This window comes from Phyllobates terribilis, unplaced genomic scaffold, assembly GCF_046119375.1.
Source record: "Phyllobates terribilis strain yellow unplaced genomic scaffold, ASM4611937v1 Scaffold_602__1_contigs__length_984359, whole genome shotgun sequence".
NCBI classification, from domain to species: domain Eukaryota; kingdom Metazoa; phylum Chordata; class Amphibia; order Anura; family Dendrobatidae; genus Phyllobates; species Phyllobates terribilis.
Genome location: NW_027363362.1, coordinates 681,879 through 708,885, shown reverse-complemented (window position 1 = coordinate 708,885; position 27,007 = coordinate 681,879). Strand labels below are relative to the sequence as shown.

The 27,007-nt window shown below is 44.7% G+C and overlaps 18 non-coding genes across 18 annotated transcripts; all 18 read left to right on the top strand.

Moving 5' to 3' along the window:
• Positions 1-642: 642 nt before the first annotated feature.
• On the top strand, positions 643-833 carry LOC141233508 (U2 spliceosomal RNA). The gene has a single exon (XR_012299583.1). It is a non-coding gene; the product is annotated as a U2 spliceosomal RNA (small nuclear RNA).
• A 1,115-nt stretch (positions 834-1,948) lies between these two features.
• LOC141233506 (U2 spliceosomal RNA) lies at positions 1,949-2,139 on the top strand. The gene has a single exon (XR_012299582.1). It is a non-coding gene; the product is annotated as a U2 spliceosomal RNA (small nuclear RNA).
• Positions 2,140-3,254: 1,115 nt separating this feature from the next.
• On the top strand, positions 3,255-3,445 carry LOC141233505 (U2 spliceosomal RNA). Its single transcript, XR_012299581.1, has one exon. It is a non-coding gene; the product is annotated as a U2 spliceosomal RNA (small nuclear RNA).
• A 1,115-nt stretch (positions 3,446-4,560) lies between these two features.
• Positions 4,561-4,751, top strand: LOC141233504 (U2 spliceosomal RNA). The gene has a single exon (XR_012299580.1). It is a non-coding gene; the product is annotated as a U2 spliceosomal RNA (small nuclear RNA).
• Positions 4,752-5,866: 1,115 nt separating this feature from the next.
• Positions 5,867-6,057, top strand: LOC141233502 (U2 spliceosomal RNA). Its single transcript, XR_012299578.1, has one exon. It is a non-coding gene; the product is annotated as a U2 spliceosomal RNA (small nuclear RNA).
• Positions 6,058-7,172: 1,115 nt separating this feature from the next.
• On the top strand, positions 7,173-7,363 carry LOC141233501 (U2 spliceosomal RNA). The gene has a single exon (XR_012299577.1). It is a non-coding gene; the product is annotated as a U2 spliceosomal RNA (small nuclear RNA).
• Positions 7,364-8,478: 1,115 nt separating this feature from the next.
• Positions 8,479-8,669, top strand: LOC141233500 (U2 spliceosomal RNA). The gene has a single exon (XR_012299576.1). It is a non-coding gene; the product is annotated as a U2 spliceosomal RNA (small nuclear RNA).
• Positions 8,670-9,784: 1,115 nt separating this feature from the next.
• LOC141233633 (U2 spliceosomal RNA) lies at positions 9,785-9,974 on the top strand. Its single transcript, XR_012299706.1, has one exon. It is a non-coding gene; the product is annotated as a U2 spliceosomal RNA (small nuclear RNA).
• Positions 9,975-11,089: 1,115 nt separating this feature from the next.
• Positions 11,090-11,280, top strand: LOC141233499 (U2 spliceosomal RNA). The gene has a single exon (XR_012299575.1). It is a non-coding gene; the product is annotated as a U2 spliceosomal RNA (small nuclear RNA).
• Positions 11,281-12,395: 1,115 nt separating this feature from the next.
• On the top strand, positions 12,396-12,586 carry LOC141233498 (U2 spliceosomal RNA). Its single transcript, XR_012299574.1, has one exon. It is a non-coding gene; the product is annotated as a U2 spliceosomal RNA (small nuclear RNA).
• A 1,115-nt stretch (positions 12,587-13,701) lies between these two features.
• On the top strand, positions 13,702-13,892 carry LOC141233632 (U2 spliceosomal RNA). Its single transcript, XR_012299705.1, has one exon. It is a non-coding gene; the product is annotated as a U2 spliceosomal RNA (small nuclear RNA).
• A 1,117-nt stretch (positions 13,893-15,009) lies between these two features.
• LOC141233497 (U2 spliceosomal RNA) lies at positions 15,010-15,200 on the top strand. Its single transcript, XR_012299573.1, has one exon. It is a non-coding gene; the product is annotated as a U2 spliceosomal RNA (small nuclear RNA).
• Positions 15,201-16,317: 1,117 nt separating this feature from the next.
• Positions 16,318-16,508, top strand: LOC141233496 (U2 spliceosomal RNA). The gene has a single exon (XR_012299572.1). It is a non-coding gene; the product is annotated as a U2 spliceosomal RNA (small nuclear RNA).
• Positions 16,509-17,623: 1,115 nt separating this feature from the next.
• Positions 17,624-17,814, top strand: LOC141233495 (U2 spliceosomal RNA). Its single transcript, XR_012299571.1, has one exon. It is a non-coding gene; the product is annotated as a U2 spliceosomal RNA (small nuclear RNA).
• A 1,115-nt stretch (positions 17,815-18,929) lies between these two features.
• On the top strand, positions 18,930-19,120 carry LOC141233631 (U2 spliceosomal RNA). The gene has a single exon (XR_012299704.1). It is a non-coding gene; the product is annotated as a U2 spliceosomal RNA (small nuclear RNA).
• Positions 19,121-20,237: 1,117 nt separating this feature from the next.
• On the top strand, positions 20,238-20,428 carry LOC141233601 (U2 spliceosomal RNA). The gene has a single exon (XR_012299674.1). It is a non-coding gene; the product is annotated as a U2 spliceosomal RNA (small nuclear RNA).
• A 4,848-nt stretch (positions 20,429-25,276) lies between these two features.
• On the top strand, positions 25,277-25,467 carry LOC141233494 (U2 spliceosomal RNA). The gene has a single exon (XR_012299570.1). It is a non-coding gene; the product is annotated as a U2 spliceosomal RNA (small nuclear RNA).
• A 1,115-nt stretch (positions 25,468-26,582) lies between these two features.
• Positions 26,583-26,773, top strand: LOC141233493 (U2 spliceosomal RNA). The gene has a single exon (XR_012299569.1). It is a non-coding gene; the product is annotated as a U2 spliceosomal RNA (small nuclear RNA).
• The last annotated feature ends 234 nt before the right edge of the window (positions 26,774-27,007 follow it).

Sequence of the window (27,007 nt, the reverse complement as noted above, 5' to 3'; positions counted from 1 at the left end):
AATGCCTTTTCTGAAACGTTGTCTCCCTCTGCTGGAACACTGACTTCTTTCATTTAATGCCTGCAGACTATAAAAGAGAACCCAACCCAAAAAGTTTGGTTGATTAGTCTGTGGCATTCTGTTAAACTGTTGCTTATGGCGGTCTCTGTGAGCTTCTCAGCGACATTCAGCCAGCCAGGTATCCTGCCTGCAGTAGATGGAATGTGGCAATGGAACGCTGGCTGCGCGTGTCATAATAGGCTCTGAGCCTTTATATACCTGTGCACAGCAGCAGCCACCTTCAGTCTGCTGCTGGACAGCCAGCAGCAGCAGCAGCAGGAGAGGTATGTAATCAGGAGCCCTCCTGCTAAGGGTAGACAGCTGCTCGTTCCACCCCACCCCCCGCCTTAATTGGTTCTCCTCCCTTCCAACGGTGTTGAGGCGGGTGGGAACAGCAGGGGGTGAAGGTGCTGTGTTTAAAGAGGTGGAGTTATGCAGATCTAAAACGCGTGGATTGCAGCAGCAGCAAGCCGAAAAGTGCAGGCATGTAAGGGATCTAGAGGTTGACAACATGTCTTCTTAACGGGAGTCCAGGAGCTCATCTCCACAAATGGACTTTTCAGGATCCTTGGGTGGCTCCGTAGTTTGAAACCAATTCTGGTTATCGCTTCTCGGCCTTTTGGCTAAGATCAAGTGTAGTATCTGTTCTTATCAGTTTAATATCTGATACGTCCCCTATCTGGGGACCATATATTAAATGGATTTTTAGAACAGGGAGATGGAAAAAGAGCTTGCTCTGTCCACTCCACGCATTGACCTGGTATTGCAGTATCTCCAGGACCGGTGCACCCCTTCTTTAATGCAGTTTCTAAAATCAGAAAGAATTGAATTCAATGTTTTTTGTTCATTTTGCTTGTTTGTCGGATTTTGGGATGGACTCTTTGGCTTTGCTTTTCTTCTCCTCATTGGATTTTTCATGTTCAAAGTTGCAGAAGCCAGATTACAAGCTCATTTTGGTTCAACTTCAGCAACTGTGCATTGCATTGCCATGTAATGTGATGCAATGCTATCTTTCTAGCTCTCCCTTTTTACTTCCTTTTGGATAAACAGACATATTAGGCAAGCATTTTGGAGCTTTCACCTAAATAACTACAGGTGGTGAGATAAGCTGCACAATATAATTGACCTTTCAGTATATTGTTGCACACACACCATCTATTTAGCAAATGCCCTTGTTATCAACAGCAGCCTTTTAAACTCACCTGAGCTAACAGGTATGTGCGCTGGTTACTCTGCTGCGCTTAAAATTTCTTTTTTGGTTTGCTACAATGCCTTTTCTGAAACGTTGTCTCCCTCTGCTGGAACACTGACTTCTTTCATTTAATGCCTGCAGACTATAAAAGAGAACCCAACCCAAAAAGTTTGGTTGATTAGTCTGTGGCATTCTGTTAAACTGTTGCTTATGGCGGTCTCTGTGAGCTTCTCAGCGACATTCAGCCAGCCAGGTATCCTGCCTGCAGTAGATGGAATGTGGCAATGGAACGCTGGCTGCGCGTGTCATAATAGGCTCTGAGCCTTTATATACCTGTGCACAGCAGCAGCCACCTTCAGTCTGCTGCTGGACAGCCAGCAGCAGCAGCAGCAGGAGAGGTATGTAATCAGGAGCCCTCCTGCTAAGGGTAGACAGCTGCTCGTTCCACCCCACCCCCCGCCTTAATTGGTTCTCCTCCCTTCCAACGGTGTTGAGGCGGGTGGGAACAGCAGGGGGTGAAGGTGCTGTGTTTAAAGAGGTGGAGTTATGCAGATCTAAAACGCGTGGATTGCAGCAGCAGCAAGCCGAAAAGTGCAGGCATGTAAGGGATCTAGAGGTTGACAACATGTCTTCTTAACGGGAGTCCAGGAGCTCATCTCCACAAATGGACTTTTCAGGATCCTTGGGTGGCTCCGTAGTTTGAAACCAATTCTGGTTATCGCTTCTCGGCCTTTTGGCTAAGATCAAGTGTAGTATCTGTTCTTATCAGTTTAATATCTGATACGTCCCCTATCTGGGGACCATATATTAAATGGATTTTTAGAACAGGGAGATGGAAAAAGAGCTTGCTCTGTCCACTCCACGCATTGACCTGGTATTGCAGTATCTCCAGGACCGGTGCACCCCTTCTTTAATGCAGTTTCTAAAATCAGAAAGAATTGAATTCAATGTTTTTTGTTCATTTTGCTTGTTTGTCGGATTTTGGGATGGACTCTTTGGCTTTGCTTTTCTTCTCCTCATTGGATTTTTCATGTTCAAAGTTGCAGAAGCCAGATTACAAGCTCATTTTGGTTCAACTTCAGCAACTGTGCATTGCATTGCCATGTAATGTGATGCAATGCTATCTTTCTAGCTCTCCCTTTTTACTTCCTTTTGGATAAACAGACATATTAGGCAAGCATTTTGGAGCTTTCACCTAAATAACTACAGGTGGTGAGATAAGCTGCACAATATAATTGACCTTTCAGTATATTGTTGCACACACACCATCTATTTAGCAAATGCCCTTGTTATCAACAGCAGCCTTTTAAACTCACCTGAGCTAACAGGTATGTGCGCTGGTTACTCTGCTGCGCTTAAAATTTCTTTTTTGGTTTGCTACAATGCCTTTTCTGAAACGTTGTCTCCCTCTGCTGGAACACTGACTTCTTTCATTTAATGCCTGCAGACTATAAAAGAGAACCCAACCCAAAAAGTTTGGTTGATTAGTCTGTGGCATTCTGTTAAACTGTTGCTTATGGCGGTCTCTGTGAGCTTCTCAGCGACATTCAGCCAGCCAGGTATCCTGCCTGCAGTAGATGGAATGTGGCAATGGAACGCTGGCTGCGCGTGTCATAATAGGCTCTGAGCCTTTATATACCTGTGCACAGCAGCAGCCACCTTCAGTCTGCTGCTGGACAGCCAGCAGCAGCAGCAGCAGGAGAGGTATGTAATCAGGAGCCCTCCTGCTAAGGGTAGACAGCTGCTCGTTCCACCCCACCCCCCGCCTTAATTGGTTCTCCTCCCTTCCAACGGTGTTGAGGCGGGTGGGAACAGCAGGGGGTGAAGGTGCTGTGTTTAAAGAGGTGGAGTTATGCAGATCTAAAACGCGTGGATTGCAGCAGCAGCAAGCCGAAAAGTGCAGGCATGTAAGGGATCTAGAGGTTGACAACATGTCTTCTTAACGGGAGTCCAGGAGCTCATCTCCACAAATGGACTTTTCAGGATCCTTGGGTGGCTCCGTAGTTTGAAACCAATTCTGGTTATCGCTTCTCGGCCTTTTGGCTAAGATCAAGTGTAGTATCTGTTCTTATCAGTTTAATATCTGATACGTCCCCTATCTGGGGACCATATATTAAATGGATTTTTAGAACAGGGAGATGGAAAAAGAGCTTGCTCTGTCCACTCCACGCATTGACCTGGTATTGCAGTATCTCCAGGACCGGTGCACCCCTTCTTTAATGCAGTTTCTAAAATCAGAAAGAATTGAATTCAATGTTTTTTGTTCATTTTGCTTGTTTGTCGGATTTTGGGATGCACTCTTTGGCTTTGCTTTTCTTCTCCTCATTGGATTTTTCATGTTCAAAGTTGCAGAAGCCAGATTACAAGCTCATTTTGGTTCAACTTCAGCAACTGTGCATTGCATTGCCATGTAATGTGATGCAATGCTATCTTTCTAGCTCTCCCTTTTTACTTCCTTTTGGATAAACAGACATATTAGGCAAGCATTTTGGAGCTTTCACCTAAATAACTACAGGTGGTGAGATAAGCTGCACAATATAATTGACCTTTCAGTATATTGTTGCACACACACCATCTATTTAGCAAATGCCCTTGTTATCAACAGCAGCCTTTTAAACTCACCTGAGCTAACAGGTATGTGCGCTGGTTACTCTGCTGCGCTTAAAATTTCTTTTTTGGTTTGCTACAATGCCTTTTCTGAAACGTTGTCTCCCTCTGCTGGAACACTGACTTCTTTCATTTAATGCCTGCAGACTATAAAAGAGAACCCAACCCAAAAAGTTTGGTTGATTAGTCTGTGGCATTCTGTTAAACTGTTGCTTATGGCGGTCTCTGTGAGCTTCTCAGCGACATTCAGCCAGCCAGGTATCCTGCCTGCAGTAGATGGAATGTGGCAATGGAACGCTGGCTGCGCGTGTCATAATAGGCTCTGAGCCTTTATATACCTGTGCACAGCAGCAGCCACCTTCAGTCTGCTGCTGGACAGCCAGCAGCAGCAGCAGCAGGAGAGGTATGTAATCAGGAGCCCTCCTGCTAAGGGTAGACAGCTGCTCGTTCCACCCCACCCCCCGCCTTAATTGGTTCTCCTCCCTTCCAACGGTGTTGAGGCGGGTGGGAACAGCAGGGGGTGAAGGTGCTGTGTTTAAAGAGGTGGAGTTATGCAGATCTAAAACGCGTGGATTGCAGCAGCAGCAAGCCGAAAAGTGCAGGCATGTAAGGGATCTAGAGGTTGACAACATGTCTTCTTAACGGGAGTCCAGGAGCTCATCTCCACAAATGGACTTTTCAGGATCCTTGGGTGGCTCCGTAGTTTGAAACCAATTCTGGTTATCGCTTCTCGGCCTTTTGGCTAAGATCAAGTGTAGTATCTGTTCTTATCAGTTTAATATCTGATACGTCCCCTATCTGGGGACCATATATTAAATGGATTTTTAGAACAGGGAGATGGAAAAAGAGCTTGCTCTGTCCACTCCACGCATTGACCTGGTATTGCAGTATCTCCAGGACCGGTGCACCCCTTCTTTAATGCAGTTTCTAAAATCAGAAAGAATTGAATTCAATGTTTTTTGTTCATTTTGCTTGTTTGTCGGATTTTGGGATGGACTCTTTGGCTTTGCTTTTCTTCTCCTCATTGGATTTTTCATGTTCAAAGTTGCAGAAGCCAGATTACAAGCTCATTTTGGTTCAACTTCAGCAACTGTGCATTGCATTGCCATGTAATGTGATGCAATGCTATCTTTCTAGCTCTCCCTTTTTACTTCCTTTTGGATAAACAGACATATTAGGCAAGCATTTTGGAGCTTTCACCTAAATAACTACAGGTGGTGAGATAAGCTGCACAATATAATTGACCTTTCAGTATATTGTTGCACACACACCATCTATTTAGCAAATGCCCTTGTTATCAACAGCAGCCTTTTAAACTCACCTGAGCTAACAGGTATGTGCGCTGGTTACTCTGCTGCGCTTAAAATTTCTTTTTTGGTTTGCTACAATGCCTTTTCTGAAACGTTGTCTCCCTCTGCTGGAACACTGACTTCTTTCATTTAATGCCTGCAGACTATAAAAGAGAACCCAACCCAAAAAGTTTGGTTGATTAGTCTGTGGCATTCTGTTAAACTGTTGCTTATGGCGGTCTCTGTGAGCTTCTCAGCGACATTCAGCCAGCCAGGTATCCTGCCTGCAGTAGATGGAATGTGGCAATGGAACGCTGGCTGCGCGTGTCATAATAGGCTCTGAGCCTTTATATACCTGTGCACAGCAGCAGCCACCTTCAGTCTGCTGCTGGACAGCCAGCAGCAGCAGCAGCAGGAGAGGTATGTAATCAGGAGCCCTCCTGCTAAGGGTAGACAGCTGCTCGTTCCACCCCACCCCCCGCCTTAATTGGTTCTCCTCCCTTCCAACGGTGTTGAGGCGGGTGGGAACAGCAGGGGGTGAAGGTGCTGTGTTTAAAGAGGTGGAGTTATGCAGATCTAAAACGCGTGGATTGCAGCAGCAGCAAGCCGAAAAGTGCAGGCATGTAAGGGATCTAGAGGTTGACAACATGTCTTCTTAACGGGAGTCCAGGAGCTCATCTCCACAAATGGACTTTTCAGGATCCTTGGGTGGCTCCGTAGTTTGAAACCAATTCTGGTTATCGCTTCTCGGCCTTTTGGCTAAGATCAAGTGTAGTATCTGTTCTTATCAGTTTAATATCTGATACGTCCCCTATCTGGGGACCATATATTAAATGGATTTTTAGAACAGGGAGATGGAAAAAGAGCTTGCTCTGTCCACTCCACGCATTGACCTGGTATTGCAGTATCTCCAGGACCGGTGCACCCCTTCTTTAATGCAGTTTCTAAAATCAGAAAGAATTGAATTCAATGTTTTTTGTTCATTTTGCTTGTTTGTCGGATTTTGGGATGGACTCTTTGGCTTTGCTTTTCTTCTCCTCATTGGATTTTTCATGTTCAAAGTTGCAGAAGCCAGATTACAAGCTCATTTTGGTTCAACTTCAGCAACTGTGCATTGCATTGCCATGTAATGTGATGCAATGCTATCTTTCTAGCTCTCCCTTTTTACTTCCTTTTGGATAAACAGACATATTAGGCAAGCATTTTGGAGCTTTCACCTAAATAACTACAGGTGGTGAGATAAGCTGCACAATATAATTGACCTTTCAGTATATTGTTGCACACACACCATCTATTTAGCAAATGCCCTTGTTATCAACAGCAGCCTTTTAAACTCACCTGAGCTAACAGGTATGTGCGCTGGTTACTCTGCTGCGCTTAAAATTTCTTTTTTGGTTTGCTACAATGCCTTTTCTGAAACGTTGTCTCCCTCTGCTGGAACACTGACTTCTTTCATTTAATGCCTGCAGACTATAAAAGAGAACCCAACCCAAAAAGTTTGGTTGATTAGTCTGTGGCATTCTGTTAAACTGTTGCTTATGGCGGTCTCTGTGAGCTTCTCAGCGACATTCAGCCAGCCAGGTATCCTGCCTGCAGTAGATGGAATGTGGCAATGGAACGCTGGCTGCGCGTGTCATAATAGGCTCTGAGCCTTTATATACCTGTGCACAGCAGCAGCCACCTTCAGTCTGCTGCTGGACAGCCAGCAGCAGCAGCAGCAGGAGAGGTATGTAATCAGGAGCCCTCCTGCTAAGGGTAGACAGCTGCTCGTTCCACCCCACCCCCCGCCTTAATTGGTTCTCCTCCCTTCCAACGGTGTTGAGGCGGGTGGGAACAGCAGGGGGTGAAGGTGCTGTGTTTAAAGAGGTGGAGTTATGCAGATCTAAAACGCGTGGATTGCAGCAGCAGCAAGCCGAAAAGTGCAGGCATGTAAGGGATCTAGAGGTTGACAACATGTCTTCTTAACGGGAGTCCAGGAGCTCATCTCCACAAATGGACTTTTCAGGATCCTTGGGTGGCTCCGTAGTTTGAAACCAATTCTGGTTATCGCTTCTCGGCCTTTTGGCTAAGATCAAGTGTAGTATCTGTTCTTATCAGTTTAATATCTGATACGTCCCCTATCTGGGGACCATATATTAAATGGATTTTTAGAACAGGGAGATGGAAAAAGAGCTTGCTCTGTCCACTCCACGCATTGACCTGGTATTGCAGTATCTCCAGGACCGGTGCACCCCTTCTTTAATGCAGTTTCTAAAATCAGAAAGAATTGAATTCAATGTTTTTTGTTCATTTTGCTTGTTTGTCGGATTTTGGGATGGACTCTTTGGCTTTGCTTTTCTTCTCCTCATTGGATTTTTCATGTTCAAAGTTGCAGAAGCCAGATTACAAGCTCATTTTGGTTCAACTTCAGCAACTGTGCATTGCATTGCCATGTAATGTGATGCAATGCTATCTTTCTAGCTCTCCCTTTTTACTTCCTTTTGGATAAACAGACATATTAGGCAAGCATTTTGGAGCTTTCACCTAAATAACTACAGGTGGTGAGATAAGCTGCACAATATAATTGACCTTTCAGTATATTGTTGCACACACACCATCTATTTAGCAAATGCCCTTGTTATCAACAGCAGCCTTTTAAACTCACTTGAGCTAACAGGTATGTGCGCTGGTTACTCTGCTGCGCTTAAAATTTCTTTTTTGGTTTGCTACAATGCCTTTTCTGAAACGTTGTCTCCCTCTGCTGGAACACTGACTTCTTTCATTTAATGCCTGCAGACTATAAAAGAGAACCCAACCCAAAAAGTTTGGTTGATTAGTCTGTGGCATTCTGTTAAACTGTTGCTTATGGCGGTCTCTGTGAGCTTCTCAGCGACATTCAGCCAGCCAGGTATCCTGCCTGCAGTAGATGGAATGTGGCAATGGAACGCTGGCTGCGCGTGTCATAATAGGCTCTGAGCCTTTATATACCTGTGCACAGCAGCAGCCACCTTCAGTCTGCTGCTGGACAGCCAGCAGCAGCAGCAGCAGGAGAGGTATGTAATCAGGAGCCCTCCTGCTAAGGGTAGACAGCTGCTCGTTCCACCCCACCCCCCGCCTTAATTGGTTCTCCTCCCTTCCAACGGTGTTGAGGCGGGTGGGAACAGCAGGGGGTGAAGGTGCTGTGTTTAAAGAGGTGGAGTTATGCAGATCTAAAACGCGTGGATTGCAGCAGCAGCAAGCCGAAAAGTGCAGGCATGTAAGGGATCTAGAGGTTGACAACATGTCTTCTTAACGGGAGTCCAGGAGCTCATCTCCACAAATGGACTTTTCAGGATCCTTGGGTGGCTCCGTAGTTTGAAACCAATTCTGGTTATCGCTTCTCGGCCTTTTGGCTAAGATCAAGTGTAGTATCTGTTCTTATCAGTTTAATATCTGATACGTCCCCTATCTGGGGACCATATATTAAATGGATTTTTAGAACAGGGAGATGGAAAAAGAGCTTGCTCTGTCCACTCCACGCATTGACCTGGTATTGCAGTATCTCCAGGACCGGTGCACCCCTTCTTTAATGCAGTTTCTAAAATCAGAAAGAATTGAATTCAATGTTTTTTGTTCATTTTGCTTGTTTGTCGGATTTTGGGATGGACTCTTTGGCTTTGCTTTTCTTCTCCTCATTGGATTTTTCATGTTCAAAGTTGCAGAAGCCAGATTACAAGCTCATTTTGGTTCAACTTCAGCAACTGTGCATTGCATTGCCATGTAATGTGATGCAATGCTATCTTTCTAGCTCTCCCTTTTTACTTCCTTTTGGATAAACAGACATATTAGGCAAGCATTTTGGAGCTTTCACCTAAATAACTACAGGTGGTGAGATAAGCTGCACAATATAATTGACCTTTCAGTATATTGTTGCACACACACCATCTATTTAGCAAATGCCCTTGTTATCAACAGCAGCCTTTTAAACTCACCTGAGCTAACAGGTATGTGCGCTGGTTACTCTGCTGCGCTTAAAATTTCTTTTTTGGTTTGCTACAATGCCTTTTCTGAAACGTTGTCTCCCTCTGCTGGAACACTGACTTCTTTCATTTAATGCCTGCAGACTATAAAAGAGAACCCAACCCAAAAAGTTTGGTTGATTAGTCTGTGGCATTCTGTTAAACTGTTGCTTATGGCGGTCTCTGTGAGCTTCTCAGCGACATTCAGCCAGCCAGGTATCCTGCCTGCAGTAGATGGAATGTGGCAATGGAACGCTGGCTGCGCGTGTCATAATAGGCTCTGAGCCTTTATATACCTGTGCACAGCAGCAGCCACCTTCAGTCTGCTGCTGGACAGCCAGCAGCAGCAGCAGCAGGAGAGGTATGTAATCAGGAGCCCTCCTGCTAAGGGTAGACAGCTGCTCGTTCCACCCCACCCCCCGCCTTAATTGGTTCTCCTCCCTTCCAACGGTGTTGAGGCGGGTGGGAACAGCAGGGGGTGAAGGTGCTGTGTTTAAAGAGGTGGAGTTATGCAGATCTAAAACGCGTGGATTGCAGCAGCAGCAAGCCGAAAAGTGCAGGCATGTAAGGGATCTAGAGGTTGACAACATGTCTTCTTAACGGGAGTCCAGGAGCTCATCTCCACAAATGGACTTTTCAGGATCCTTGGGTGGCTCCGTAGTTTGAAACCAATTCTGGTTATCGCTTCTCGGCCTTTGGCTAAGATCAAGTGTAGTATCTGTTCTTATCAGTTTAATATCTGATACGTCCCCTATCTGGGGACCATATATTAAATGGATTTTTAGAACAGGGAGATGGAAAAAGAGCTTGCTCTGTCCACTCCACGCATTGACCTGGTATTGCAGTATCTCCAGGACCGGTGCACCCCTTCTTTAATGCAGTTTCTAAAATCAGAAAGAATTGAATTCAATGTTTTTTGTTCATTTTGCTTGTTTGTCGGATTTTGGGATGGACTCTTTGGCTTTGCTTTTCTTCTCCTCATTGGATTTTTCATGTTCAAAGTTGCAGAAGCCAGATTACAAGCTCATTTTGGTTCAACTTCAGCAACTGTGCATTGCATTGCCATGTAATGTGATGCAATGCTATCTTTCTAGCTCTCCCTTTTTACTTCCTTTTGGATAAACAGACATATTAGGCAAGCATTTTGGAGCTTTCACCTAAATAACTACAGGTGGTGAGATAAGCTGCACAATATAATTGACCTTTCAGTATATTGTTGCACACACACCATCTATTTAGCAAATGCCCTTGTTATCAACAGCAGCCTTTTAAACTCACCTGAGCTAACAGGTATGTGCGCTGGTTACTCTGCTGCGCTTAAAATTTCTTTTTTGGTTTGCTACAATGCCTTTTCTGAAACGTTGTCTCCCTCTGCTGGAACACTGACTTCTTTCATTTAATGCCTGCAGACTATAAAAGAGAACCCAACCCAAAAAGTTTGGTTGATTAGTCTGTGGCATTCTGTTAAACTGTTGCTTATGGCGGTCTCTGTGAGCTTCTCAGCGACATTCAGCCAGCCAGGTATCCTGCCTGCAGTAGATGGAATGTGGCAATGGAACGCTGGCTGCGCGTGTCATAATAGGCTCTGAGCCTTTATATACCTGTGCACAGCAGCAGCCACCTTCAGTCTGCTGCTGGACAGCCAGCAGCAGCAGCAGCAGGAGAGGTATGTAATCAGGAGCCCTCCTGCTAAGGGTAGACAGCTGCTCGTTCCACCCCACCCCCCGCCTTAATTGGTTCTCCTCCCTTCCAACGGTGTTGAGGCGGGTGGGAACAGCAGGGGGTGAAGGTGCTGTGTTTAAAGAGGTGGAGTTATGCAGATCTAAAACGCGTGGATTGCAGCAGCAGCAAGCCGAAAAGTGCAGGCATGTAAGGGATCTAGAGGTTGACAACATGTCTTCTTAACGGGAGTCCAGGAGCTCATCTCCACAAATGGACTTTTCAGGATCCTTGGGTGGCTCCGTAGTTTGAAACCAATTCTGGTTATCGCTTCTCGGCCTTTTGGCTAAGATCAAGTGTAGTATCTGTTCTTATCAGTTTAATATCTGATACGTCCCCTATCTGGGGACCATATATTAAATGGATTTTTAGAACAGGGAGATGGAAAAAGAGCTTGCTCTGTCCACTCCACGCATTGACCTGGTATTGCAGTATCTCCAGGACCGGTGCACCCCTTCTTTAATGCAGTTTCTAAAATCAGAAAGAATTGAATTCAATGTTTTTTGTTCATTTTGCTTGTTTGTCGGATTTTGGGATGGACTCTTTGGCTTTGCTTTTCTTCTCCTCATTGGATTTTTCATGTTCAAAGTTGCAGAAGCCAGATTACAAGCTCATTTTGGTTCAACTTCAGCAACTGTGCATTGCATTGCCATGTAATGTGATGCAATGCTATCTTTCTAGCTCTCCCTTTTTACTTCCTTTTGGATAAACAGACATATTAGGCAAGCATTTTGGAGCTTTCACCTAAATAACTACAGGTGGTGAGATAAGCTGCACAATATAATTGACCTTTCAGTATATTGTTGCACACACACCATCTATTTAGCAAATGCCCTTGTTATCAACAGCAGCCTTTTAAACTCACCTGAGCTAACAGGTATGTGCGCTGGTTACTCTGCTGCGCTTAAAATTTCTTTTTTGGTTTGCTACAATGCCTTTTCTGAAACGTTGTCTCCCTCTGCTGGAACACTGACTTCTTTCATTTAATGCCTGCAGACTATAAAAGAGAACCCAACCCAAAAAGTTTGGTTGATTAGTCTGTGGCATTCTGTTAAACTGTTGCTTATGGCGGTCTCTGTGAGCTTCTCAGCGACATTCAGCCAGCCAGGTATCCTGCCTGCAGTAGATGGAATGTGGCAATGGAACGCTGGCTGCGCGTGTCATAATAGGCTCTGAGCCTTTATATACCTGTGCACAGCAGCAGCCACCTTCAGTCTGCTGCTGGACAGCCAGCAGCAGCAGCAGCAGGAGAGGTATGTAATCAGGAGCCCTCCTGCTAAGGGTAGACAGCTGCTCGTTCCACCCCACCCCCCGCCTTAATTGGTTCTCCTCCCTTCCAACGGTGTTGAGGCGGGTGGGAACAGCAGGGGGTGAAGGTGCTGTGTTTAAAGAGGTGGAGTTATGCAGATCTAAAACGCGTGGATTGCAGCAGCAGCAAGCCGAAAAGTGCAGGCATGTAAGGGATCTAGAGGTTGACAACATGTCTTCTTAACGGGAGTCCAGGAGCTCATCTCCACAAATGGACTTTTCAGGATCCTTGGGTGGCTCCGTAGTTTGAAACCAATTCTGGTTATCGCTTCTCGGCCTTTTGGCTAAGATCAAGTGTAGTATCTGTTCTTATCAGTTTAATATCTGATACGTCCCCTATCTGGGGACCATATATTAAATGGATTTTTAGAACAGGGAGATGGAAAAAGAGCTTGCTCTGTCCACTCCACGCATTGACCTGGTATTGCAGTATCTCCAGGACCGGTGCACCCCTTCTTTAATGCAGTTTCTAAAATCAGAAAGAATTGAATTCAATGTTTTTTGTTCATTTTGCTTGTTTGTCGGATTTTGGGATGGACTCTTTGGCTTTGCTTTTCTTCTCCTCATTGGATTTTTCATGTTCAAAGTTGCAGAAGCCAGATTACAAGCTCATTTTGGTTCAACTTCAGCAACTGTGCATTGCATTGCCATGTAATGTGATGCAATGCTATCTTTCTAGCTCTCCCTTTTTACTTCCTTTTGGATAAACAGACATATTAGGCAAGCATTTTGGAGCTTTCACCTAAATAACTACAGGTGGTGAGATAAGCTGCACAATATAATTGACCTTTCAGTATATTGTTGCACACACACCATCTATTTAGCAAATGCCCTTGTTATCAACAGCAGCCTTTTAAACTCACCTGAGCTAACAGGTATGTGCGCTGGTTACTCTGCTGCGCTTAAAATTTCTTTTTTGGTTTGCTACAATGCCTTTTCTGAAACGTTGTCTCCCTCTGCTGGAACACTGACTTCTTTCATTTAATGCCTGCAGACTATAAAAGAGAACCCAACCCAAAAAGTTTGGTTGATTAGTCTGTGGCATTCTGTTAAACTGTTGCTTATGGCGGTCTCTGTGAGCTTCTCAGCGACATTCAGCCAGCCAGGTATCCTGCCTGCAGTAGATGGAATGTGGCAATGGAACGCTGGCTGCGCGTGTCATAATAGGCTCTGAGCCTTTATATACCTGTGCACAGCAGGAGCCACCTTCAGTCTGCTGCTGGACAGCCAGCAGCAGCAGCAGCAGGAGAGGTATGTAATCAGGAGCCCTCCTGCTAAGGGTAGACAGCTGCTCGTTCCACCCCACCCCCCGCCTTAATTGGTTCTCCTCCCTTCCAACGGTGTTGAGGCGGGTGGGAACAGCAGGGGGTGAAGGTGCTGTGTTTAAAGAGGTGGAGTTATGCAGATCTAAAACGCGTGGATTGCAGCAGCAGCAAGCCGAAAAGTGCAGGCATGTAAGGGATCTAGAGGTTGACAACATGTCTTCTTAACGGGAGTCCAGGAGCTCATCTCCACAAATGGACTTTTCAGGATCCTTGGGTGGCTCCGTAGTTTGAAACCAATTCTGGTTATCGCTTTTCGGCCTTTTGGCTAAGATCAAGTGTAGTATCTGTTCTTATCAGTTTAATATCTGATACGTCCCCTATCTGGGGACCATATATTAAATGGATTTTTAGAACAGGGAGATGGAAAAAGAGCTTGCTCTGTCCACTCCACGCATTGACCTGGTATTGCAGTATCTCCAGGACCGGTGCACCCCTTCTTTAATGCAGTTTCTAAAATCAGAAAGAATTGAATTCAATGTTTTTTGTTCATTTTGCTTGTTTGTCGGATTTTGGGATGGACTCTTTGGCTTTGCTTTTCTTCTCCTCATTGGATTTTTCATGTTCAAAGTTGCAGAAGCCAGATTACAAGCTCATTTTGGTTCAACTTCAGCAACTGTGCATTGCATTGCCATGTAATGTGATGCAATGCTATCTTTCTAGCTCTCCCTTTTTACTTCCTTTTGGATAAACAGACATATTAGGCAAGCATTTTGGAGCTTTCACCTAAATAACTACAGGTGGTGAGATAAGCTGCACAATATAATTGACCTTTCAGTATATTGTTGCACACACACCATCTATTTAGCAAATGCCCTTGTTATCAACAGCAGCCTTTTAAACTCACCTGAGCTAACAGGTATGTGCGCTGGTTACTCTGCTGCGCTTAAAATTTCTTTTTTGGTTTGCTACAATGCCTTTTCTGAAACGTTGTCTCCCTCTGCTGGAACACTGACTTCTTTCATTTAATGCCTGCAGACTATAAAAGAGAACCCAACCCAAAAAGTTTGGTTGATTAGTCTGTGGCATTCTGTTAAACTGTTGCTTATGGCGGTCTCTGTGAGCTTCTCAGCGACATTCAGCCAGCCAGGTATCCTGCCTGCAGTAGATGGAATGTGGCAATGGAACGCTGGCTGCGCGTGTCATAATAGGCTCTGAGCCTTTATATACCTGTGCACAGCAGCAGCCACCTTCAGTCTGCTGCTGGACAGCCAGCAGCAGCAGCAGCAGGAGAGGTATGTAATCAGGAGCCCTCCTGCTAAGGGTAGACAGCTGCTCGTTCCACCCCACCCCCCGCCTTAATTGGTTCTCCTCCCTTCCAACGGTGTTTTGAGGCGGGTGGGAACAGCAGGGGGTGAAGGTGCTGTGTTTAAAGAGGTGGAGTTATGCAGATCTAAAACGCGTGGATTGCAGCAGCAGCAAGCCTAAAAGTGCAGGCATGTAAGGGATCTAGAGGTTGACAACATGTCTTCTTAACGGGAGTCCAGGAGCTCATCTCCACAAATGGACTTTTCAGGATCCTTGGGTGGCTCCGTAGTTTTTAACCAATTCTGGTTATCGCTTCTCGGCCTTTTGGCTAAGATCAAGTGTAGTATCTGTTCTTATCAGTTTAATATCTGATACGTCCCCTATCTGGGGACCATATATTAAATGGATTTTTAGAACAGGGAGATGGAAAAAGAGCTTGCTCTGTCCACTCCACGCATTGACCTGGTATTGCAGTATCTCCAGGACCGGTGCACCCCTTCTTTAATGCAGTTTCTAAAATCAGAAAGAATTGAATTCAATGTTTTTTGTTCATTTTGCTTGTTTGTCGGATTTTGGGATGGACTCTTTGGCTTTGCTTTTCTTCTCCTCATTGGATTTTTCATGTTCAAAGTTGCAGAAGCCAGATTACAAGCTCATTTTGGTTCAACTTCAGCAACTGTGCATTGCATTGCCATGTAATGTGATGCAATGCTATCTTTCTAGCTCTCCCTTTTTACTTCCTTTTGGATAAACAGACATATTAGGCAAGCATTTTGGAGCTTTCACCTAAATAACTACAGGTGGTGAGATAAGCTGCACAATATAATTGACCTTTCAGTATATTGTTGCACACACACCATCTATTTAGCAAATGCCCTTGTTATCAACAGCAGCCTTTTAAACTCACCTGAGCTAACAGGTATGTGCGCTGGTTACTCTGCTGCGCTTAAAATTTCTTTTTTGGTTTGCTACAATGCCTTTTCTGAAACGTTGTCTCCCTCTGCTGGAACACTGACTTCTTTCATTTAATGCCTGCAGACTATAAAAGAGAACCCAACCCAAAAAGTTTGGTTGATTAGTCTGTGGCATTCTGTTAAACTGTTGCTTATGGCGGTCTCTGTGAGCTTCTCAGCGACATTCAGCCAGCCAGGTATCCTGCCTGCAGTAGATGGAATGTGGCAATGGAACGCTGGCTGCGCGTGTCATAATAGGCTCTGAGCCTTTATATACCTGTGCACAGCAGCAGCCACCTTCAGTCTGCTGCTGGACAGCCAGCAGCAGCAGCAGCAGGAGAGGTATGTAATCAGGAGCCCTCCTGCTAAGGGTAGACAGCTGCTCGTTCCACCCCACCCCCCGCCTTAATTGGTTCTCCTCCCTTCCAACGGTGTTTTGAGGCGGGTGGGAACAGCAGGGGGTGAAGGTGCTGTGTTTAAAGAGGTGGAGTTATGCAGATCTAAAACGCGTGGATTGCAGCAGCAGCAAGCCTAAAAGTGCAGGCATGTAAGGGATCTAGAGGTTGACAACATGTCTTCTTAACGGGAGTCCAGGAGCTCATCTCCACAAATGGACTTTTCAGGATCCTTGGGTGGCTCCGTAGTTTTTAACCAATTCTGGTTATCGCTTCTCGGCCTTTTGGCTAAGATCAAGTGTAGTATCTGTTCTTATCAGTTTAATATCTGATACGTCCCCTATCTGGGGACCATATATTAAATGGATTTTTAGAACAGGGAGATGGAAAAAGAGCTTGCTCTGTCCACTCCACGCATTGACCTGGTATTGCAGTATCTCCAGGACCGGTGCACCCCTTCTTTAATGCAGTTTCTAAAATCAGAAAGAATTGAATTCAATGTTTTTTGTTCATTTTGCTTGTTTGTCGGATTTTGGGATGGACTCTTTGGCTTTGCTTTTCTTCTCCTCATTGGATTTTTCATGTTCAAAGTTGCAGAAGCCAGATTACAAGCTCATTTTGGTTCAACTTCAGCAACTGTGCATTGCATTGCCATGTAATGTGATGCAATGCTATCTTTCTAGCTCTCCCTTTTTACTTCCTTTTGGATAAACAGACATATTAGGCAAGCATTTTGGAGCTTTCACCTAAATAACTACAGGTGGTGAGATAAGCTGCACAATATAATTGACCTTTCAGTATATTGTTGCACACACACCATCTATTTAGCAAATGCCCTTGTTATCAACAGCAGCCTTTTAAACTCACCTGAGCTAACAGGTATGTGCGCTGGTTACTCTGCTGCGCTTAAAATTTCTTTTTTGGTTTGCTACAATGCCTTTTCTGAAACGTTGTCTCCCTCTGCTGGAACACTGACTTCTTTCATTTAATGCCTGCAGACTATAAAAGAGAACCCAACCCAAAAAGTTTGGTTGATTAGTCTGTGGCATTCTGTTAAACTGTTGCTTATGGCGGTCTCTGTGAGCTTCTCAGCGACATTCAGCCAGCCAGGTATCCTGCCTGCAGTAGATGGAATGTGGCAATGGAACGCTGGCTGCGCGTGTCATAATAGGCTCTGAGCCTTTATATACCTGTGCACAGCAGCAGCCACCTTCAGTCTGCTGCTGGACAGCCAGCAGCAGCAGCAGCAGGAGAGGTATGTAATCAGGAGCCCTCCTGCTAAGGGTAGACAGCTGCTCGTTCCACCCCACCCCCCGCCTTAATTGGTTCTCCTCCCTTCCAACGGTGTTGAGGCGGGTGGGAACAGCAGGGGGTGAAGGTGCTGTGTTTAAAGAGGTGGAGTTATGCAGATCTAAAACGCGTGGATTGCAGCAGCAGCAAGCCGAAAAGTGCAGGCATGTAAGGGATCTAGAGGTTGACAACATGTCTTCTTAACGGGAGTCCAGGAGCTCATCTCCACAAATGGACTTTTCAGGATCCTTGGGTGGCTCCGTAGTTTGAAACCAATTCTGGTTATCGCTTCTCGGCCTTTTGGCTAAGATCAAGTGTAGTATCTGTTCTTATCAGTTTAATATCTGATACGTCCCCTATCTGGGGACCATATATTAAATGGATTTTTAGAACAGGGAGATGGAAAAAGAGCTTGCTCTGTCCACTCCACGCATTGACCTGGTATTGCAGTATCTCCAGGACCGGTGCACCCCTTCTTTAATGCAGTTTCTAAAATCAGAAAGAATTGAATTCAATGTTTTTTGTTCATTTTGCTTGTTTGTCGGATTTTGGGATGGACTCTTTGGCTTTGCTTTTCTTCTCCTCATTGGATTTTTCATGTTCAAAGTTGCAGAAGCCAGATTACAAGCTCATTTTGGTTCAACTTCAGCAACTGTGCATTGCATTGCCATGTAATGTGATGCAATGCTATCTTTCTAGCTCTCCCTTTTTACTTCCTTTTGGATAAACAGACATATTAGGCAAGCATTTTGGAGCTTTCACCTAAATAACTACAGGTGGTGAGATAAGCTGCACAATATAATTGACCTTTCAGTATATTGTTGCACACACACCATCTATTTAGCAAATGCCCTTGTTATCAACAGCAGCCTTTTAAACTCACCTGAGCTAACAGGTATGTGCGCTGGTTACTCTGCTGCGCTTAAAATTTCTTTTTTGGTTTGCTACAATGCCTTTTCTGAAACGTTGTCTCCCTCTGCTGGAACACTGACTTCTTTCATTTAATGCCTGCAGACTATAAAAGAGAACCCAACCCAAAAAGTTTGGTTGATTAGTCTGTGGCATTCTGTTAAACTGTTGCTTATGGCGGTCTCTGTGAGCTTCTCAGCGACATTCAGCCAGCCAGGTATCCTGCCTGCAGTAGATGGAATGTGGCAATGGAACGCTGGCTGCGCGTGTCATAATAGGCTCTGAGCCTTTATATACCTGTGCACAGCAGGAGCCACCTTCAGTCTGCTGCTGGACAGCCAGCAGCAGCAGCAGCAGGAGAGGTATGTAATCAGGAGCCCTCCTGCTAAGGGTAGACAGCTGCTCGTTCCACCCCACCCCCCGCCTTAATTGGTTCTCCTCCCTTCCAACGGTGTTGAGGCGGGTGGGAACAGCAGGGGGTGAAGGTGCTGTGTTTAAAGAGGTGGAGTTATGCAGATCTAAAACGCGTGGATTGCAGCAGCAGCAAGCCGAAAAGTGCAGGCATGTAAGGGATCTAGAGGTTGACAACATGTCTTCTTAACGGGAGTCCAGGAGCTCATCTCCACAAATGGACTTTTCAGGATCCTTGGGTGGCTCCGTAGTTTGAAACCAATTCTGGTTATCGCTTTTCGGCCTTTTGGCTAAGATCAAGTGTAGTATCTGTTCTTATCAGTTTAATATCTGATACGTCCCCTATCTGGGGACCATATATTAAATGGATTTTTAGAACAGGGAGATGGAAAAAGAGCTTGCTCTGTCCACTCCACGCATTGACCTGGTATTGCAGTATCTCCAGGACCGGTGCACCCCTTCTTTAATGCAGTTTCTAAAATCAGAAAGAATTGAATTCAATGTTTTTTGTTCATTTTGCTTGTTTGTCGGATTTTGGGATGGACTCTTTGGCTTTGCTTTTCTTCTCCTCATTGGATTTTTCATGTTCAAAGTTGCAGAAGCCAGATTACAAGCTCATTTTGGTTCAACTTCAGCAACTGTGCATTGCATTGCCATGTAATGTGATGCAATGCTATCTTTCTAGCTCTCCCTTTTTACTTCCTTTTGGATAAACAGACATATTAGGCAAGCATTTTGGAGCTTTCACCTAAATAACTACAGGTGGTGAGATAAGCTGCACAATATAATTGACCTTTCAGTATATTGTTGCACACACACCATCTATTTAGCAAATGCCCTTGTTATCAACAGCAGCCTTTTAAACTCACCTGAGCTAACAGGTATGTGCGCTGGTTACTCTGCTGCGCTTAAAATTTCTTTTTTGGTTTGCTACAATGCCTTTTCTGAAACGTTGTCTCCCTCTGCTGGAACACTGACTTCTTTCATTTAATGCCTGCAGACTATAAAAGAGAACCCAACCCAAAAAGTTTGGTTGATTAGTCTGTGGCATTCTGTTAAACTGTTGCTTATGGCGGTCTCTGTGAGCTTCTCAGCGACATTCAGCCAGCCAGGTATCCTGCCTGCAGTAGATGGAATGTGGCAATGGAACGCTGGCTGCGCGTGTCATAATAGGCTCTGAGCCTTTATATACCTGTGCACAGCAGCAGCCACCTTCAGTCTGCTGCTGGACAGCCAGCAGCAGCAGCAGCAGGAGAGGTATGTAATCAGGAGCCCTCCTGCTAAGGGTAGACAGCTGCTCGTTCCACCCCACCCCCCGCCTTAATTGGTTCTCCTCCCTTCCAACGGTGTTTTGAGGCGGGTGGGAACAGCAGGGGGTGAAGGTGCTGTGTTTAAAGAGGTGGAGTTATGCAGATCTAAAACGCGTGGATTGCAGCAGCAGCAAGCCTAAAAGTGCAGGCATGTAAGGGATCTAGAGGTTGACAACATGTCTTCTTAACGGGAGTCCAGGAGCTCATCTCCACAAATGGACTTTTCAGGATCCTTGGGTGGCTCCGTAGTTTTTAACCAATTCTGGTTATCGCTTCTCGGCCTTTTGGCTAAGATCAAGTGTAGTATCTGTTCTTATCAGTTTAATATCTGATACGTCCCCTATCTGGGGACCATATATTAAATGGATTTTTAGAACAGGGAGATGGAAAAAGAGCTTGCTCTGTCCACTCCACGCATTGACCTGGTATTGCAGTATCTCCAGGACTGGTGCACCCCTTCTTTAACCCCTTAAGCCCCGCGGGTGGTTTGCACGTTAATGACCGGGCCAATTTTTACAATTCTGACCACTGTCACTTTATGAGGTATTTACTCTCGAACGCTTCAACGGATCCCCCTGATTCTGAGACTATTTTTTCGTGACATATTGTACTTCATGATTGTGGAAAAATTTCTTCGATATCACTTGCGTTTATTTGTGAAAAAACGGAAATTTGGCGAAAATTTTGAAAATTTTGCAATTTTCAAAATTTGAATTTTTAAGCCCTGAAATCAGAGCGATATGTCACACAAAAGAGTTAATAAATAACATTTCCCACATGTCTACTTTACATCAGCACAATTTTGGAACCAAAATTTTTTTTTGTTAGGGAGCTATAAGGGTTAAAGTTGACCAGCGATTTCTCATTTTTCCAACAAAATTTACAAAACCATTTTTTTAGGGACCACATCACATTTGAAGTCACTTTGAGAGGTCTTTATGACAGAAAATACCCAAAAGTGACATCATTGTAAAACTGCACCCCTCAAGGTGCTCAAAACCACATTCAAGAACTTTATTAACCCTTCAGGTGCTTCACAGGAATTTTTTGAATGTGGAAGAAAAAAATGAACATTTAACTTTTTTCACAAAAATGTTAATTTAGACCCAATTTTTTTTATTTTCACAGGGGTAACAAGAAAAAATGGACCCCAAAATTTGTTGTGCAATTTCCCCTGGGCACGCAGATACCCAATATTTGGGGAAAAAATACTGTTTGGGCGCACGGCAGGGCTCGGATGGGAAGGAGCGCTATTTGACTTTTTGATTGTAAAATTTGTTTGAATAATTAGCGGACGCCATGTTGTGTTTGGAGAGCCCATGTGTGCCCAAACTTTGGAGCTCCCCCACAAGTGACCCCATTTTGGAAACTAGACCCCCCAAGGCACCTTTCTAGATGCATAGTGAGCACTTGGAACCCCCAGGTGCTTCACAAATTGATTCGTAATAATGAAAAAGTGAAAAAAAAAACACTTTTTCATTTTTACGAATTAATTTGTGAAGCACCTAGGGGTTCCAAGTGCTCACTATGCATCTAGATAGGTGCCTTGGGGGGTCTAGTTTCCAAAATGGGGTCACTTGTGGGGGAGCTCCAAAGTTTGGGCACAGAGGGGCTCTCCAAACGCAATGTGGTGTCCGCTAACAATTTGAGCCGATTTTCCATTCAATTTGTTAGCGGATACTATGTTGCATTTAGAGAGTCCCTGTGTGCCCAAACATTGGAGCTCCCCCACAAGTGACCCCATTTTGGAAACTAGACTCCCCAAGGCACCTATCTAGATTCATAGTGAGCACTTGGAACCCCCAGGTGCTTCACAAATTGATTCGTAATAATGAAAAAGTGAAAAAAAAAACACTTTTTCATTTTTACGAATTAATTTGTGAAGCACCTGGGGTTCTAAGTGCTCACTATGCATCTAGATAGGTGCCTTGGGGGGTCTAGTTTCCAAAATGGGGTCACTTGTGGGGGAGCTCCAATGTTTGGACACACAGGGGCTCTCCAAACGCAACATGGCGTCCGCTAACAATTTGAGCCGATTTTCCATTCAATTTGTTAGCGGACACCATGTCGCGTTTGGAGAGCCCGTGATGTGCCTAAACAGTGGAGCTCCCCCACAAGTGTCCCCATTTTGGAAACTATACCCCTCAAAGATTTTATTAAGGTGTATAGTGAACATTTTGAACCCAGAGGTACGGCACATTATTTGTTTACATTAGGTCATCATATTGAATAAGTTTTCATTATTCTTGAGCGCAAGTGCTCGCTACTTGAGTTTGCATCGGGTACTCAGGTATGCACCATGTACAGCGTGTGCTCGAGTGACATGCTCGAGTCCCTGCTCCGCATGTTTCACGGTTATTAGACACCCAAAAAAAAACATGCGGGGATCGCTCGTGCATGGCAGGCAATCCCCGTAAAGTTTTTTGGCCGCGAAGCATATGGGGCAGAGACTCGAGCATGTCACTCAAATACCCACGATACTAAATGCATACCAGAGCACCCGATGCAAACTCAAGTAGCGAGCACTTGCTCTCAACACTAGTCGCCATATCGTCATCTTTTTTTCTTACTTTTGAAAAAAATCCCAACCCCAGCCCTAACCCTAGCACAACCCTAGCCCCAGCACAACCCTAGCCCCAGCACAACCCTAGCCCCAGCACAACCCTAGCCCCAGCACAACCCTAGCCCCAAACCCAGCCCTAACCCTAGCCCAATCCTAACTCAAGAGTTTATTTTTGACGCCGTTCCTTGTGCGGTATAAGTGATTAGACGACTTTATTCTTCGGGTCGGTGTGATTACAGCAATGCCAGAATCATATGGGGTTTTTATGACTGACAGCTGTCACACACTAAAAGACGCATTTTTTGTAAAATCTAGTTTTTGCATCGCCATATTTTGAGAGCTATAATTTTTCCAGATTTTGGCAGACAGTCATGTGACGGCTCGTTTTTTGCGGGATGACTTGACGTTGTTATTGGTGCCATTTTCAGGCACGTGACATTTTTTGATCGCTTTCTATTCCGATTTTTGGGAGGCAGAATAAACAAAAACCAACAATTCAGGAATTGTTTTTTTTTTTTTTTTTTTATTCTGTTCCGCGTGTGGTAAAATTGATGAGGCAGCTTTACTCTTCGGGTCAGTACGTTTACAGCGGTACCACATTTGTATCATTTTTCTATGTTTTGGCGCTTATACACAATAAAAGCTATTTTATAGAAAAAAATATTTTTTAGTATTGCTTTATTCTGAGAGCTATAACTTTTTTATTTTTCGGCTGATTGAGCTATCTGGCAGCTTGTTTTTTGCGGGACGAGATGACGTTTTCAGCGGTATCATTTTTATTTATATGCGTCTTTTTGATCGCGTGTTATTCCACTTTTTGTTTGGCGGTATGGTGATAAAGCATTGTTTTTTGCTTGTTTTTTTTTTTTTTTTTTTTACCGTGTTCACTGAAGGGGTTAACTAGTGGGACAGTTTTATAGGTCAGGTTGTTCCGGACGCGGCGATACCAAATATGTGTACTTTTATTGTTTTTTTTTTATTTTTTTTATAATAATATTTATTGATGGGTACATTATATTTTTATTTTTGGTGTATTATTTTTTTTATTTTTTTATAATATTTTTGCACATTTTTTTTTTTTTTTTCCCACTTTCACACAGTTAATACACTTTATTACTTTGTCCCACTCTGGGACTTTCACTTTTTTTTTTCTGATCGCCTGCATGGCACAGGAATGGAGCACCATCCCTATGCCATGAAGGCTGTCAGAAGTGCACAGTGTGAAGATTGCTTGGAGATGCACTGCGCATGTCCAAGCAATCTTCCTGCTCTCTGGTGACCCGGATGTTGTCATGACGACATCGGGTCGTCATGGCAACACCCGGGAAGCCTTTGCAGACTGCGCTGGAAGCCGGAAGAGGAGGTGAGTATCGCCGTCACCTCCCCTTGCCCCCGCAATGCCGCGATCGACTTCGATCGCAGCATCGCGGGGGTTAATGTGCTGGGAGCGGTGCGTGACCGCTCCCTGCACATAGTACCGGGTGTCAGCTGTGACAATCAGCTGACACCCGGCGGCGATCGCGCCCGCACAGCCTGTGTGCGGGCGCGATCGCGATGACGTACTAATACGGGTCTGGCTCTTAAGTCCCAGGGCACAGACGCGTATTAGTACGTCAGATGTTATTAAGGGGTTAATGCAGTTTCTAAAATCAGAAAGAATTGAATTCAATGTTTTTTGTTCATTTTGCTTGTTTGTCGGATTTTGGGATGGACTCTTTGGCTTTGCTTTTCTTCTCCTCATTGGATTTTTCATGTTCAAAGTTGCAGAAGCCAGATTACAAGCTCATTTTGGTTCAACTTCAGCAACTGTGCATTGCATTGCCATGTAATGTGATGCAATGCTATCTTTCTAGCTCTCCCTTTTTACTTCCTTTTGGATAAACAGACATATTAGGCAAGCATTTTGGAGCTTTCACCTAAATAACTACAGGTGGTGAGATAAGCTGCACAATATAATTGACCTTTCAGTATATTGTTGCACACACACCATCTATTTAGCAAATGCCCTTGTTATCAACAGCAGCCTTTTAAACTCACCTGAGCTAACAGGTATGTGCGCTGGTTACTCTGCTGCGCTTAAAATTTCTTTTTTGGTTTGCTACAATGCCTTTTCTGAAACGTTGTCTCCCTCTGCTGGAACACTGACTTCTTTCATTTAATGCCTGCAGACTATAAAAGAGAACCCAACCCAAAAAGTTTGGTTGATTAGTCTGTGGCATTCTGTTAAACTGTTGCTTATGGCGGTCTCTGTGAGCTTCTCAGCGACATTCAGCCAGCCAGGTATCCTGCCTGCAGTAGATGGAATGTGGCAATGGAACGCTGGCTGCGCGTGTCATAATAGGCTCTGAGCCTTTATATACCTGTGCACAGCAGCAGCCACCTTCAGTCTGCTGCTGGACAGCCAGCAGCAGCAGCAGCAGGAGAGGTATGTAATCAGGAGCCCTCCTGCTAAGGGTAGACAGCTGCTCGTTCCACCCCACCCCCCGCCTTAATTGGTTCTCCTCCCTTCCAACGGTGTTGAGGCGGGTGGGAACAGCAGGGGGTGAAGGTGCTGTGTTTAAAGAGGTGGAGTTATGCAGATCTAAAACGCGTGGATTGCAGCAGCAGCAAGCCGAAAAGTGCAGGCATGTAAGGGATCTAGAGGTTGACAACATGTCTTCTTAACGGGAGTCCAGGAGCTCATCTCCACAAATGGACTTTTCAGGATCCTTGGGTGGCTCCGTAGTTTGAAACCAATTCTGGTTATCGCTTCTCGGCCTTTTGGCTAAGATCAAGTGTAGTATCTGTTCTTATCAGTTTAATATCTGATACGTCCCCTATCTGGGGACCATATATTAAATGGATTTTTAGAACAGGGAGATGGAAAAAGAGCTTGCTCTGTCCACTCCACGCATTGACCTGGTATTGCAGTATCTCCAGGACCGGTGCACCCCTTCTTTAATGCAGTTTCTAAAATCAGAAAGAATTGAATTCAATGTTTTTTGTTCATTTTGCTTGTTTGTCGGATTTTGGGATGGACTCTTTGGCTTTGCTTTTCTTCTCCTCATTGGATTTTTCATGTTCAAAGTTGCAGAAGCCAGATTACAAGCTCATTTTGGTTCAACTTCAGCAACTGTGCATTGCATTGCCATGTAATGTGATGCAATGCTATCTTTCTAGCTCTCCCTTTTTACTTCCTTTTGGATAAACAGACATATTAGGCAAGCATTTTGGAGCTTTCACCTAAATAACTACAGGTGGTGAGATAAGCTGCACAATATAATTGACCTTTCAGTATATTGTTGCACACACACCATCTATTTAGCAAATGCCCTTGTTATCAACAGCAGCCTTTTAAACTCACCTGAGCTAACAGGTATGTGCGCTGGTTACTCTGCTGCGCTTAAAATTTCTTTTTTGGTTTGCTACAATGCCTTTTCTGAAACGTTGTCTCCCTCTGCTGGAACACTGACTTCTTTCATTTAATGCCTGCAGACTATAAAAGAGAACCCAACCCAAAAAGTTTGGTTGATTAGTCTGTGGCATTCTGTTAAACTGTTGCTTATGGCGGTCTCTGTGAGCTTCTCAGCGACATTCAGCCAGCCAGGTATCCTGCCTGCAGTAGATGGAATGTGGCAATGGAACGCTGGCTGCGCGTGTCATAATAGGCTCTGAGCCTTTATATACCTGTGCACAGCAGCAGCCACCTTCAGTCTGCTGCTGGACAGCCAGCAGCAGCAGCAGCAGGAGAGGTATGTAATCAGGAGCCCTCCTGCTAAGGGTAGACAGCTGCTCGTTCCACCCCACCCCCCGCCTTAATTGGTTCTCCTCCCTTCCAACGGTGTTGAGGCGGGTGGGAACAGCAGGGGGTGAAGGTGCTGTGTTTAAAGAGGTGGAGTTATGCAGATCTAAAACGCGTGGATTGCAGCAGCAGCAAGCCGAAAAGTGCAGGCATGTAAGGGATCTAGAGGTTGACAACATGTCTTCTTAACGGGAGTCCAGGAGCTCATCTCCACAAATGGACTTTTCAGGATCCTTGGGTGGCTCCGTAGTTTGAAACCAATTCTGGTTATCGCTTCTCGGCCTTTTGGCTAAGATCAAGTGTAGTATCTGTTCTTATCAGTTTAATATCTGATACGTCCCCTATCTGGGGACCATATATTAAATGGATTTTTAGAACAGGGAGATGGAAAAAGAGCTTGCTCTGTCCACTCCACGCATTGACCTGGTATTGCAGTATCTCCAGGACCGGTGCACCCCTTCTTTAATGCAGTTTCTAAAATCAGAAAGAATTGAATTCAATGTTTTTTGTTCATTTTGCTTGTTTGTCGGATTTTGGGATGGACTCTTTGGCTTTGCTTTTCTTCTCCTCATTGGATTTTTCATGTTCAAAGTTGCAGAAGCCAGATTACAAGCTCATTTTGGTTCAACTTCAGCAACTGTGCATTGCATTGCCATGTAATGTGATGCAATGCTATCTTTCTAGCTCTCCCTTT